The following is a 13,237-nucleotide window of genomic DNA, read 5'->3' as shown; positions in this document are numbered from 1 at the left end:
TTTTTTTTTTTTTAGTTTTATTCATTTCAAACGGGCCGGATGCGGCCCACGGGCCGTAGTTTGCCCACGGCTGGGCTAGAGCATCAGCCTCTGGTCTGAAGGGTCCCAGGTTCAATTCCAGTCAGGGACACATGCCCGGATTGCAGGCTCGACTCCCAGTAGGGGGCATGCAGAAGGCAGCCAATCAATGATTCTGTCTCATCACTGATGTTTCTCTCTCTCCCTTCCTCTCTGAAATCAATAAAAAAAATATTTTTTAAAAATGATAATACTAGAATAAACTGTGTTTTGCATACTTACAACTGTTAACCAACCCCCCCCCCCCCCCCCCCCATGTAGAAATCCATGAATCCTTATCCAGAGCACTGTGCTGGGCCACAATGAACTGATTCTGAATCTGGAGAGATGTCCAAAAATAAGGAAGTGCCCTTCATCATTCTATAAATATGCATTTTGCTTTTAAAAAAAACTTGGTTTCATGAGCATGGATCTTACGGCCGGCACTGCCCTCGCCCTACGGGAATCCACAGAGGGCTCAGACGAGGATAGTGTCTTCAAGGTGCTTATGATCTCAGAGAACAGACCAAGCAAGGATCCAAGGGCTGATGGGAGCAATGGAAAGTGCTGAGTGCCCTAAAGATTTATACACAAAATGCCGGAGTGGAAGAGGAAGATAAAAGTGACCATATGAGAGGAGTATAGAAGAGCCCAGAGGGGAAGGATTTGCCCCAGGGGGTTGTTGGGTGGTCGCCAGAGACCTGGGCTATTTGCATGAATGAAGGGAAGGGTGGTTGGGGGAGGGGAAGGTGGTGACCACCACCATCTTCCCATGGCCTGCATTCCCTAAAATTCCCAATCAGCATGGGCAAGAGACCTGACTCTGCTAGATACAAGGTGTCCAAACCACTCTGAGAAGCAATTTCCTCTTTCAATCCTCAGGGTCACCTGCAAAGGTGACCACTGTCTGCCACTGACCAGCCAGAACCTCAGGCCCTCAGGCATCTCCAGTCCTGCTGTCCAGGCCACCACCCACATACGCTCCTTCCCTCTGGACAATTCTGCCTGCAGGTTCTCTACCTGGCCCCAGTGGCAGGAAAATTGGAGGGGATCCTGGGGGAGGGGACATAGAACCCACTTACTGAAATCACACAAGAGGCCTTCATTGGACAACTGGGGTCCCATGCCCCAATATTTCCTGTGGGTTAAGCAATAATAATAACTAGAAAAGGCAAAACTATAGTGAGAGAAAGCAGATCAGTGGTTGCCAGAGCCAGGGAGTGTAGGTATAAAAAATTTCATTTCTTGCCCGGCCAGCATGGCTCAGTGGTTGAGTGTTGACCTATGAATCAGAAAGTCACGGTTCGATTCCCGGTTGAGGCACATGCCTGGGTGTGGGCTCAATCCCCAGTGTGGGGCATGTAGAAGGCAGCCGATCAATGATTCACTCTCATTGATGTTTCTCTCTCTCTCTCCCCCTCTACCTTCCTCTCTGAAATCAATAAAAATATATTTAAAAAATTTCATTGCAATAAAGGTGACACCTCCCCAAATACATAAATAAAATCATATTAAAATTTGGTGAGGCAAACATTAATTGTTGTTTCCCCAACCATCATTCCCCTTCCCACTTCCCTATAAGCAGACCTCACATCTACAAATGAGGCAGAAAACTTGCTAGTTCAACCCTACTAGATATTAAAACTGATAAGAACAGATACTACACTCGATCTTAGCCAAAAGGCCGAGAAGCGATCTCAACCTCGACTTGAGCTTAGGCATGGGTATTGACCCACTTCTCTTCAACAGACTTGATGAAAATTTTAGTGGGAGGATTCTGGAAAATTCCCCCCCCCCCCCCCCAATACATCAAGACACAAGGAGAAACCAGAAGTTTACCTTCCTGATTGCCTGCTGCCGGGGTCCAGCCCCAGCGGTCCAGGGGTTCCCAAAGGTGTGGACGGAGTCGGGGAAGAATGTTTTACGTGGAGACAGTGTTCAGAACTCTCTAGCTCTCTGTAGTCTCCGTGGATCTTCCTGTGCCTGGCTGAGGCCACAGAGAAAGATCTCCAGGCAAGCTGAGCCTTTATTTTATAGTCAGAGGTAAACAAGGTAGTGGTTTCCATAGTTAACACTGTTCTTGTGAGTTTCACTTGTTTTTGTTCTTGTTCTTGCTGCACTTCCCTCAGCCCATTAGCTTCCCAGGTAAGATCTAGGGAGCCTCATAAGGTCAAGCCTAATTATGCTTAAGAGGACTGTGCCCTCTAAGCTGGGACTTGTTTGTGACTTTGCCAACAGGTCAGTCCGAGGCTTAATCCTACATCGGCTCCCCACAGCCTGCAGATGCAGTTATGAGAATGTCATGTCCGGAGTAGTGGTAGCCATGCTGTGACCATGCGGAGACAGCGCACCAAGGACAAAGGCCAACATGCTGAAATGGTAGCCACTGAAGGAACCAACCCTAGGACCCCATCTTCAGACCTCTGGCTACGTGGGTCTACAAACACCTTGCTTTTCAAGCCACTGTTAGTCCTATGTTCTTTTGTCAATAGCCAACACCCTACAAGTCAGGTGTTTTTCTCTCTCCAACTTCCATCTCCAATCCTAAAAGCGAGGTCATGGAGAGGTCTAAGATAGGGCCTTGTGTCTGGAAAGGGAGCCCCATCAGAAAGCTGAGTCCATGGTCCCCACAGATAATACTTTCCTCTCTTGTTCCGAAACAAAATGAGGAAACAGATGCTGGTTTCTCCTGGGCGCGCCGCTACCCCCATCCCCGCATGTGCATCCTGCAGTGTCAATGATAATAGTGCCAGGTGTGACCCACACGCAAAATACCCTCTCTGGTGGCCATAAGGACAATCCCAGTTGACAGCTGTGCCCCAGCAGGACTGTTAACAGCACCCCTTTTTACTCTCAAAAGTGTGTCCTTTTCCACAAAAAATTAGAGTCACCTCTGGCTGCCTCAGCACACTTTTCTTTCTCCTTATCCAGAGCTTCCCATAAGGCCATTCTGTCTTCCCCGCCGAGATGCAGATGGGAGGCTGGGGCCCTGCCAGTTTCACCAGAATTCATCTCACCTCATTCAGAGCCGGGTGCCCCGCAGGCGTCTGACGCACGTCCTGCTAAACTGAACCAAATGCAACGGGTAAGAGCCTGGAGCTAAAGGATCGAGGCAAACCAGTGCAATGTGAGCATGAGGAACCATTTTTTGGAGGGAGAAGAGGAGAAATTGGGTGCTTTCCAGAATCCCTGGCCCTCCCCACCAAGTGCTGTTAGCACTGGGTCCCGTATGGAACTGGCAGCGCACATCTGGGCGTCCAGCTGACTTGATGCAACCTCGCTGCCAAGGCAGCCGTGCTCCTAGTCACCTGTCATGGCAGCTAGTGAACAGATGAGCCCACAGACACTGACCATCCTGCAGATGCAAAGGGTCAGAAAGCCTCTGCTCCCTGAGAAAGCCCAGGGACCGTACACTGACCTCAAGAGACAGAGACAGAGAGACAGGCAGCATGCTCTCCAAAACACTGTGCTGGTGAGCACCATCCTACTTGGTGACACACCAAGACGTGGATTCCCCAGGAGGCCACTTTCTTGATCTCAGGGCTCACAACCCTAAGTATCTCAGCAAATGCCCCACAAATGTGGCCAAGACCTGTGGTGAGACCAGGACATCGCTACCCCAGCGGGTAGGCCCTACAAGGGAACAGCTAGGGGAGGGTCAGCTCCACCCAGCCCGGATGGAACCACACACATTCTTTCTGAATAACTTCAGGCTCAACTGCCACAGCCACAGTTAGGCATTTCCCTGTCTGCCTCTCCGTCTCTCTCCCTCATGGAAGTTGCTTTGATGCAGCGAGGCAAACAGAGAATGCTTAGCACTGTGCCGGGCACATAACAGACACTCAATGAACCCCGATTCCTGAGTCACTTGCTTATGAGCACAGATGCTTTCTGGGTGTTGGAGGAAAGAACATGCAGTGCATGCTGTTGCTTCTCTCGTGGTAATCTGGAAAGCACTGGACCAGAGCTTCTCTAACTTCTGCTTACATCACAGGCTGCATCTACGCAGCCGGCTCAGCTAAGCTTACTCTGATCTTCAAAGCGCCTTCTGTGCTAAAGTTAGGCTAGAAGTTGGCTGGATTGTCACAGAATCTTAGCTTGACAAATTAAAGCCATCAGAAGAAGTGGGACAGTGAAGACATCTCTCCGGACAGCCATGGGGCGAGGGGTGGAGAGGGCTGGGCAGTGGCTGAGGCTCACAGAAGACCTTTGCAGCGGCAACAGCCTCTGGTAAGGGAAGGCATGGCCCCACAGGCCATACACTCCAGCGTGTACTTGCTCAGCCGTGGGAAGCATCTGAGCAAGTGCTGATGTGCTCAGGACTGCCACACAGTGGGGATGGGCGGTGACCTCCAAGATGTCTCCCCAGTTTGAAATTCTAGGAACTCAAGACTCCGGGCTTGGGGGAGCCAGTGTGACGCACAACCTGGGGCATGAGTAGCAACTGGAATCTGCATAGGGCACCTTTAGGGGGAACCTGGACAGAGCCTCATCTGTAAGCTCCTGGCCGAGTGAACGGCAGGCAGGGGAGAACATTCTGGCCTTCCTGGACGACTTGTCTGCAGGCTTCTGCTAAGAGGTGAAGCCCGGGGCAGGAACGGCCCCTCACGCAGCCCTGCACACGCCCCACGGGGGTGCAGCTGTCCTGAGGCCCTTTTCAAAGGTTTCAAGCCCTGCTCAGTATGGGTCAGTGGTTGAGTGTCAACCCATGCACCAAAAGGACGCCAGTTCAATTCCCAGTCCTGCACAGGCCTGGGGATGCGGGAGGCAGCCAATCAATGTTTCTCTCTCTCCCTTCCCCTCTCTCTAAAAATCAACAAAAACTTTTTTTAAAGGTTTCGAACAAGGCCTCTCTCTCCTCCTCCTCACTCACTCACTGGGGCCACCCAGGTCCTGCAGCATCTCTCCAAGGTTGAGACCCAAGTCAGCGAAGGGTGAAGAGCCCCAGGACCTTCCTGGCATCCCCGAGGGCCTAGACCACAGGCTGGAGGACCCTGCTCCCCAGGGCCTTCTATGCCAATTCCTCCTCTCGGGACCTCCAGATCACATCCAAAAGCAGAGTTTCCAGGGAAGATTTTTTCTCCCACCCCAGATCCAGGCCAAGACTGACAAGCTCCCCCAACCCCCCTCCACCCGCCCACCCCCTGTCCTTCCTCCAAGCACGCAAACCTTAACAGGGCCCCTTTAAGGCAGGTCTCTCTCTGCTCCAACTCCCAGTCTCACCCCTGGTCCTGGAGATGTTATCAGGACTCAACCCCCTTTCGTTCTGAGACCAGAAACCACCCCTCAACACCCCCCCCCTCCCCCGGCCCCCGGCACCTCCCCTCCACAGGACTGGCCTAGCATATGCGCAAGCTTCCTGTCCACACTCACTTTTGAGTCCTCTGGCTTTTCTTTACATCTTATGAGCTCAGCTCTTCTTTGAAAGGATGCTAGTTTATACAGCATTTCTAGGTACTTAGGAGTTGGAAGGTTTTCAAGATTTTTACTCCACTGTGGTACTAAAAATATTCTCCATCGGTGTTGGAATACCCTCTTTGGTCTTGTCCATGGAAACTTTCCTTGGCTGACCTCTCACCCCCAAACAACTGACTGGCCACATCCCTGCAGATCCACAGACATAGGCTGAGCACCTACTATGCGCCAGGCACTGTCTTAGGCCCCAAGGATTAAAAACTGAAAAGGCTGAAGCTCTGCCTAAAATGCGCAGCTCCAGGGCGGCAGGAAGAGAAGTAGCCACTCTTCTGTTCGATGTGCACGCGACTCTTTGCCCAGGTGGTTACAGCTTTTACATGGTCTCTTAAGTCCACATCCCGTCTCCCAACTGGACTGCCTGCTCCACATCTTCCCTGCCCTTTACTCATGGCCCCAGGGCCTGGGACAGCACCTGCTCACCATGGGCCTTAAAAATTCACACGGCAGTCCCCTAACGCCCTCCAATGCTTCCAGCTGAAGCTCATTCTTGGCTGTCGCTGGATTCTGCCAGCTGGGCCTCCAGCATGACACAGCATCCCCGCCTGGCTTCCCTGACGACAGCGGCAAGCTGCATGACAAAGGATCCTCTGACAATGGGAGGAAGAGGTCTCCTTATTGTCTCCAGCAGCCCCACCTCGGTCCACCTGCAGCAGGCCCTTCCCCACTCCCGGGTCTGTGGCCCCTGCCCACACTGCTTCCTCAGGCTTCCACCCTGCGCACCGTGCCGTGTGTAAGACAGTTGCCCCCGGATTACCCTCTCGGCAATCCCAATTCAACGCGTGTAACGATGACTCCCCACAACCCTCCCCCGCCCCAACCCTAGCTGACCTGCTCCAGCACCCAGATCACACCTGGGTAACGGCCGCCACCCACCAAGTCAGTGAGCCAGGAACCTGGGAGGCACTGGGCTCTTTCCTTGTCCCCCAAAGCTAAGCAGTCACTTAAGACTTTCTTCCCTAAATATAAATATATATGTATATATGTATGTATGTGTGTATATATATGTATATATATATATATGACCTTCCTCCATCTCCATATGCACGGCCCTGGCTCCAGGCCTCATCCCCTGTGACCGGGACCGAATGGAGCCTGTCATTCCCTCATCCGCTCTGCAGCTGCCCAGCTCCCAGTCCCACCCCCTTCTGTTCCACGGTGGCACACCTCGACTCTGCTTAATGGCCCGTCCTCCAGGCTCTACCTGCGGGCTAACAGCCAAGGTCCCAGCCAGGCTCACAAAGCTCCTCACTCCTGAGCCTTGTCTGCCTTTCTGCCCTTGTACTCCGACCTCATAGCTTCCGTCCCTCCTTGTCCCCAGACAGCCTCAGACCTCTACACCTTTGCACATGCTGTTCCTACCCCTGAATGCCCTTCTCCCATCTCCTCTCCTGGTTAATTCTCTTTCAGCTGCAGCACCTATGTGATCTCCCGCAGGAAGCACTCCCTGATCTTGAGACAAGGGCAGGGGCCCCTTGTCCGTGCTACTGTAAGGCCCTCGGGACTTTCTCTACCCCTGCATTTACTGCCCCATGCAGAATTTAACTGTCTGCACTCACCGCACCACACTGAAGGTACTGTTTAAGTGTCTCTTGGGCAATAGAGTAGGCCTCTTGCAGGAAGTGGGGGCTGTGCCCACTCACTGTTGTAGCCCCAGGTTCTGGCAGAGTCAGTCGGGCACAGAAACAGAGCCTTCTGACTTCAGGATGACCACCGAACCTTCTTAGTTGGCTCCACTCCCAGTCCCTATTCCACAATTTCCCCTTGAGCACTTTTGTGCCATTGCCCCAGCTGAAAACCTCCTCTAGGTCCTCCACAACCCCAGATCGATTCCCAAATTCACCCCTTTCCGTGAATTCACCCCAAACTAGCCCCAGACCACTGCTATAATCACTGCCTCCCATCCTTTATCCAACCCACCCCCTGGGTAACTAACTTAGCATTTGGGTCTGGTTCCCTGGCTGAATGTGAGCCAACAGTGGACATAAAAAAGTTCAAGGCCCTCTGCTCACAAAACTGCAATGTGAGGTGACACGGTGGGCCACCTCAGCCCCAGGCAGTGGACTTGAAGTCTGAGGACCAGGGTTCAGATCCCTGCTCTACTACAGTGGCTCAATCTCCTCATCTGCAAAATGGGAATAATGATAATAGCCGCACAGGACTGCTATGAAGAGCAGATGGGATCAGTTGTGTGAAATGCTCTGCAAAGGGTAAAGCCAAATCAAGTGTCGGGTATTAGAATAGTTTCCAGTGCCAACCAATCCCCTGCCCAGCCCCATGACCTTCCCACTGGCAGTTTTTCTCCTCACTTGAGTCGGGTGAGAATCAAATGAAATCTGTGGGTCCTCTTCACTGTCGGGAGGTTCCTAAAGACCCTGCCATGGGAAGGGACCTTGCCATGGGTCCAGGTCACAGGGGATGAAAGCAAAAGGCCAAACTTACGAGTACAGGAAGGCCCAAGGCCCACCACCTCTCCCAGATTCCTGCATGCCCAAGGTGAGAGAGAGGGCAGGGAAGGCCGGGCCAGTCTCGAAGAAACGCAATCTCAAGACTGTAAGATGAACTCCAGAGCCTTTCCTGGAATCAGAGGAGAGGCGAGAAGATGTAGAATTCTCCCTCCTTGGGGACTAAGAACCCCACTTCCACTCCCCCCCCCCCCCCCAGAAAACACCATAGTATACAGAAAGTGGATTGGATGAGGCATCAAAATCCAGGATTTCGTGTGCCACTCTCCAGGGCTCCCAGCCACTTTGTGCAAGCCATCTCATCCCTCTGGGCCTCAGGTCTGCACGTGGAGACCAGCTCATCAACAAGGCCTTCCCAGCTCTGGGTGCCTAGGATCTGAGGATGGGTCTGTTCTCACCCTGTTCTGAAGCACAGCTCTGGCCTGGGTGTAACTGAGAAATAAGAGGCACATGCCGATAAGTCATCATGGTGACAACTTACGAAGCCCACCATCGCAGCATTTCATTGTAAATGAAAGTGTGTGCAGGGGGAGGCAGGAGGACAGAAAAGCAAAGCCTGGATGTGAGCAGTTGAGCTCAGGTGACCAGTGAGTCAGTGGTGAGACCCAGAGGTAGAGGAGCGCTCTCCCCGCCCCCCAAAAGAACATCAAAGGGGGCTGCCACATTATTGGGTAAGCGATGCAGAAATACCATCCTCTTTGGAGAATTCCCCAAAACTGCAATTTGCCCGTCTGCTTGTGCCTATGTTCTCTATGCGGGCTCAGGATTCTTTCTCCATCCTAACCACCACTGCCTGCTTCCTCCTTCATGATCTGAACTGCAAACAACAGAACCTTAAAAACAAGAGCAGTGGACTCTGCAACTCAGAGGAAATTGGAGGACAGTGTCAGGGACCCCAGAAGTGAGTTTGGGAATGAATAGATGCAAAGAGACCCATATTAAAACACCTACACAGACCTGTAAGACAGACGCTAAACTCAGGCTCTGGGTGAGACCTCGACCAAAGCCTGAGCCTATCACAGAAGACAGCAGCCGATCGCTGCCCATCACAGCCCAGCAGAGCCCAGCAGAGCTGGGGCAGGACCATGGAGAACAACCTGTGAGCTCCTCATGGCTCAGCCCAGTGAGCTGCGGGCTGGCTTCGGGGTTATTTCCCACCAGCTGCTTAACTTCCACAGAAGGACACACAGTACCTCTGGACCCACCTGGGAAGTTCCAAACAGTCTGCAGTCCAAAATCACAAGGGACATGAGGCTCTTCTTCCTCTGTTACTTCCTCCTGTATTCGCTCTAGGATAGGAACCCGCCTTTTGAGTCCCTTGCAACACACGTATGTGAAACTGATGAAGTCCCAGGGTGCTTGCTCTAAAATATTTATGATTTATTCCCTCCTACGGTGTCTGAATCATCCGTGCTATTGCCCTGTAACAACGTAGCTGTTTCTGCTCTTATCTTTGTGTGCCCCAATCACAGCAGCATATCTAGCTTACGGTAGGTGTTCAATAAACATCTGTTGGACTTAAAAATCTTACATTCATCTCCAGTTAGAGTCGGTTTTTGGCAAGCAGGAGCCATATGTTACATTTTCTTTGTATACACTTTAAGCTCTATAAACAGGTAGGTACTCAATACATATTTGGGAATAAATGGTTGATTACTTGGCTAACCTTAATAACCCTTCTTCAGGCTGTGTCTGAGAACCCTCATGTACATGAACTCTGAGAAATATGTATACATATATACATATTGGAGTTCTTTGCTTTTTTTTGGGGGGGGGGTCCTGTCCCTGGAGATGGAGGGGACAGGGGGTATAACCTGAGATGGTTTCTCAGGGGTCTACACTCTAAATTCGATGGTTTTGAAACCAGAAACTAAAGAATAAACCTTGGATCCAATAACAACTCCATTAACACACCCCTGTGAACACAGGCATGTGTCACATAAATACGTGTACCATGTGCATTTATTACATGCAGGTATGATTCTGGAATATATTCGAGGTATAAAAACAGATAACCGTTCACCGACAGGAAATTTTCATGCGTGATAATAACAGCAATGCAGACTTCTATTCTTTAGTGGCTATTGTCATTAGGACTGGTAGCCAATCACAAGTGTCTTGACAAGAGTGATTACCAGCATTAATTTACCCCCTTTCTCAGATTCAGTACTTCCTGGGGTGGCAAGACCTACTGGAGGGCGGTGGGCGCCACTATTTCAACTAAAAGCCATAGGCTGAGAAGAGAAATCACAAAGAGGGGAAAGTAGCCCTTCTCCCACTGAGAGTCCTGCCGCACAGGACCATCTTAATCAATGCAATGTACACAAGGCAGGGTCATCCTGAAAAGTCAAACATTACTCCAGCAATCTGCTAACCACTGATGGCACTGTCCCCCAGAAGGCGGCACAAAATTACTGCCTCCAAGCGCACACAATCCAGGACAGACACTGGACAGCAGATGGGGTGATCTGTGTGTAAACCTAGTCCTGTTCCAAACACTCAAAGGGAGCTTCCTCCCGCAACCTGAGTGCATCCTGTGAGGGGCTTGTTCCGTGCATTCTGTTCTCATGTAACTGGGTTTTCTTGAAAGCCAGGCACTTTTCTCCTGAGGTCCCAGCATGCTCGCAAGCGGGATTCCTGAGGTTTTGGGCACGGACCCAGCGCTAGGCCAGAGGGCCTGCCGGACAGCCTGCAGCCCCTCTCCGCCCTCTGGGCGGCACCTTCTCTCTCCTCTGGCTCGGGCGGCAGCGGCTCCTGCTGTGTCACCTTCGCCGGCCTGAGCCTCCAGCCGCCTAGAAGCCCGCAGCTCCAGCGGCTTCCTTCCTCAGCTCTCGGGCCTCCAGCCTGGGAGATAATACCCGGCCACGAGCCTGAGCCCGGTGGGCGGAGCCGACAGAGGCACGGTCTGGGCATCCAGCAGCAGCAAGGCGGCAGCGCCGGGCGGGCCTGGGCCGGACCGGGACTGCAGGCCAGCCTTTGGCCCACACGGCCTCTAGGACGCAGAATTGGGAGGGGGGCGCAGGGCGCACCGATTCCCTCCAGGGTCTGCTGGGGCATGCGTACCCACAGAGCGCCTCGGTACAGGGGTCAGCCCAAGCGTGGGGGCGGCGAAGGAGGCGGGGAGAGAGCACTCGAGCTCCCCAAGGCTTCTCCGGGTTCAGCCAGACCACCCCTCCCCAGCGCTGCAGCCAGTCAGGTCTAGGGGTGTGAGATGCGGAGATAGGAACTGCGGGTCTCCCGCCGCCCTCGGGCCTCCCGCCGCCCTCGGGCCTGGGACTCCCTTATGAACCCGGCACACACCCAAGCACGACCCCCTCTCTAAGTAACACGGGCGCGCACGGACACACAAGACTGGGAACCCAGCTGGGACCACCAGGGGGCTGACGGGACCCATCTCCACCGAGATCAAGACCCGGGCGCGTCCCCACTCTGCAGCGGTCTGCGGTCCCCCGCCCCCCACTCCCCACGCCGGAGCGGTGTGTACTCACAGACAGCTGGGCGGGGGAAGCGACGCCTCACTCCCGGGTGTGCGACCCACCCCGCGCCGCCAGCCATCCCTCCCCTTTACACGCCGCACCCCCTTCCAGCTCACGGCTGCCCCCCAATCCCAACCCTGCAAACTCCACCAAACCGCACTGCCAACGCCGCCCAGAGGAGGGGCTCGGACCCTCGCTCCTCTTTTAACGCCAAAGGAGAGACTTACACTCAAATCGGCGACGCGCGGTCCCTGGGACACCCCCTCCAAGACGCACCCGGCTCCCCCGCGCGGCCCTCGGGAGCCCAGACCTCCACCGCGGACCGAGCCACCGCCCCCTGCCCGCCCTCCGCCAAGACCGGCGTCCGGGACAAGTCACCTGCTCTCCGTCCCGAAAACGCCGAGCCGGAGCCCACCCCGCGGCCGCTCGAGCCACTCGCCAGCGCGAGCCTCGTTGGCCAGAGCCTGTCAACCTAAGCCCCGCTCCGCCGGCGGAACGATTCCCCAGGCCCGATGACGCCGCGGCGACGGTATAATAATTTAAAGAGCCAACAGAACCACCACGGTGGGGAGTGTCCAAGTCTGCAACCGCAATGGAGTCCCTCCTCTGCTCCCACGCCCTGCGCCCCCCGCGGCCCGCGGGCTCACCGGGGACAGAGGGAGGGTGCAGACTGTCTAGACGACAGCCAGCCCCGAGCCCGCGGGGACGGGCGCGCACACACGGCCGCTGCCACAGACACAATCACTCACCGGCGGAGGGAGGGGCGGCGTGGAGACTCTCTCCGGGTCCCCCTGCGGCCGCGAGGGCAGCAGCCTCCGGCGAGAGCGGCTGTGGGCGCCGCGCTCCTACCTCGGCGGAGCCCGGTCGGAACAGCTGCAAGTTCGGCCGCCACTCCACCAACTGCTGGCTGCAGCCAATGCGGGCTTCAAAACAAAAGGGAGAGGAATCACGCTCGCTCTCTGCCTCCCCCCGCTCGGAACCGGCACATGACAGCGGCTACACCGCGCGGGTCCAACGCCAGTCGGGCTCCAGCCGCGCGCCCCTGGGGACCCCTCACCACCCGCGCTCCAGGGCCAGGGATCCCTGCGGGGCGGGGCACCCGGAGGGAAGGGGCAAACCTCGGGAGTGGCGAGCCCGAAGAGTGTGACCCTCGACAGAGAGGAGGACCACGGCTGAGCGCGGACGCCCGGCTGCCCCGGGCGCAGGGAGGGGGAAGGGGCTAATTGTTTCGGGCGGTTTTCCCGGATTTACCTATAAGCACGCGCACGACACGCAGCCCTCCTCCCAGGCCCCCGAATCCGTCCGCCAGCTGCGATGACTACAAGAGGGGGGCTGACGGAGGGGATGCTCACCTCGGGGTTCCTCTGGCCGCCGCTCCGAGCAGGATCGGGGGTGGGGGAAGGGGGCAGGGAAGGGGAAGGGAGGGAGGAGGCTCCCGAGAGCCGACTCCTGCCGCGAGTTCCGCGCGTCCGGGCAGCGGAGGGGGTTCGGGCTCCCGGGCGCGGACACCCAGCCAAGAAGGGAGGGAGGGAGGGAGGGAGGGAAGGGAACGAGGGAGGGAGGGGCAGGTGGGGGGGAGGAGGGAGTAGAGGAAGGAAAAAAATATATCCCTGCTCTGACACAAGGAAAGAGAATGCTGGAGAGTGACGTCCAGGCTCCGCCCTCCCCTCCGGCCACGTGCAAAGACTTGAAAGGAAAGAGGGCGGCGCGAGGCCTGCTGGGTAATGTAGTTCGCCTTTCTTTCCCGGGATGGCGGGCACTGGAGAA

At 54.9% G+C, this 13,237-nt stretch overlaps 1 protein-coding gene across 1 annotated transcript in view; it reads right to left on the bottom strand.

The window, feature by feature from the left end:
* Positions 1-12,914, bottom strand: part of CTIF (cap binding complex dependent translation initiation factor) — a gene marked incomplete at its 5' end in the record, with an annotated part of 237,691 nt that extends 224,777 nt beyond the window's left edge. The window contains 2 exons of the mRNA XM_081096536.1: positions 12,220-12,393; positions 12,823-12,914. The remainder of the gene's footprint in view (positions 1-12,219; positions 12,394-12,822) is intronic.
* Positions 12,915-13,237: the final 323 nt, after the last annotated feature.

This window comes from Myotis nattereri (assembly GCF_964212035.1).
Source record: "Myotis nattereri genome assembly, chromosome: 8".
Classification (NCBI taxonomy): Eukaryota; Metazoa; Chordata; class Mammalia; order Chiroptera; family Vespertilionidae; genus Myotis; species Myotis nattereri.
Note: the sequence above shows the minus strand (reverse complement) of the source record. Positions and strands in the feature narration are given on the sequence as shown.